Source organism: Furipterus horrens, unplaced genomic scaffold (assembly GCF_987537825.1).
Source record: "Furipterus horrens unplaced genomic scaffold, mFurHor1.1.pri manual_scaffold_1, whole genome shotgun sequence".
Classification (NCBI taxonomy): Eukaryota; Metazoa; Chordata; class Mammalia; order Chiroptera; family Furipteridae; genus Furipterus; species Furipterus horrens.
Genome location: NW_028327171.1, coordinates 163,778,646 through 163,780,337, shown reverse-complemented (window position 1 = coordinate 163,780,337; position 1,692 = coordinate 163,778,646). Strand labels below are relative to the sequence as shown.

At 45.0% G+C, this 1,692-nt stretch overlaps 1 pseudogene; it reads right to left on the bottom strand.

The window, feature by feature from the left end:
- Window positions 1-233: 233 nt before the first annotated feature.
- Window positions 234-1,161, bottom strand: LOC150022172 (protein FAM118B pseudogene; annotated as a pseudogene).
- Window positions 1,162-1,692: the final 531 nt, after the last annotated feature.

Genomic DNA, 1,692 nt, shown 5'->3' with positions numbered 1-1,692 from the left:
ATGTCCTGCTGGGGAGCTGCATCGGAGGCCCATTGTCACTTGGGTATTTCGAACTGGAGCAGGATGCATAAGACCAAGAACCAAAATAAATAAATAAATACATAAATAAAAGAAAAACAAACAATAAAACACCAAGAATGACCTGGCACGAAGTACACACTGTCCACGGTAGGGCCTTATGCCTTGGTCTAATGGTGGTGACTTCTGTAACCTTCTCACAGACCGCAGTCTGATCAACCCTCCTGGAACATCTCACAGGTGAGTCACTTGCAATATTCTGGAAGATCAGCATATTCATTTCCATAAAAGCAAATATAAATCCCCTTGTCCTCCATGTCTTTTTGAAGCTTCTTGAGCTCATCTGCATCTCCTTTCTGAACTGGCATGAAATGTTGTATGTCAGATTTATGCTTGATGGCCTCTGGAAGAGTGCTTGGAAAGTGAGATCATCCAGAGTCTTGCCACAAACCAGGAAAAGAAATGACTTGTTTTTATAGAGTTTCTGAATCTCTCTCAGAACTTCAGTATTCCAGAGCACATTCTTATCCCAGCTGGATGAAGGACATGACCCTAGGCTTGGTGTAGACATCATGGATGTGTAACATGCTCTGTTTCTGCTTCTCTTCCGCCCACTCCAGGATCCTTTTTTCATCAGTAAAGTCGAGGGATTTCAAGTTGTTTTCCCTGATCTGCTACATACAGTTCCAAGAGACTATTGAGAATTTTAGTCAATACCAGGGCTCCATTTTCCACCAGGTGGAGAAATGACTGAAGTAGCTCTTTTCCAGAATCTTCCATCTTTGACACAAAGCTATGGGATGCTGCATATATACGGTCCTTGAACCTCATGGCTTCAACAGTGCTAACATGAGTAGAGTCCCTAAAAAAGGTCCTGGGCAACATGAACAGGATTCTTGTTTTCACAGAGACGTCTCTGAAAATTGTCGTGGTCCTCACATGTTGGAAGTGCAGCATCAATGTCTTCCAGGATCTTGGGGTTGGAACCTGAGGTGTAACCATGGCACTAATGCCTGTTCCAATTACCAGCACAAGTCCCCCAGGCTTCTCATTTGTTAAGCCTGGATGCTGCACATGCATCCTTTTGGTTGGGGGTGCATCACAGAAAAAATCCAAAATGGTGCCTGGATCTGTAAGATCCATTGAGTTTTCTGGTCTGTTCCAAATGCTGGTGTGCGCTAACTATTGTCATTTAATTGCCTTTAACTCAAAACAATTCTCATGTCAAAGTGTCATATTTTGGGGTAGCATTATCTGATCCCCTTCAGGATTTATGAATAAATACCTGAACACTATTTAAACTCTTCGTAAAGCAAATAACTGGCAACCCAGCCAAGGGTCATGCCTAAATTATACCCTAAGGTGAAACCCTGGCTGGTTTGGCTCAGTGGATTGAGCGTCGGCCTGCGAGCTAAGTGTCGCTGGTTCGATCTTCCAGTCAGGGCACATCAGAGAAGGAAAACTCTGACTCAAAAAAACCTCCGCTGCCTTGCGGCATACCTCTTCAGGGGAAAGGCTAAGGGAGTAAACCCCGACAGAAAATCCGGAGTCGGAGTCCCTAAGGCGGTTTGACGTTGTAGACAATACTGGCAACTCCTGCGGCGCACCTGAAGCCAAGCTGTATTGACTCCGTCTTTCCCTTGGACCCTTCAGCTGCGAAGAGAGGGGGGGTCT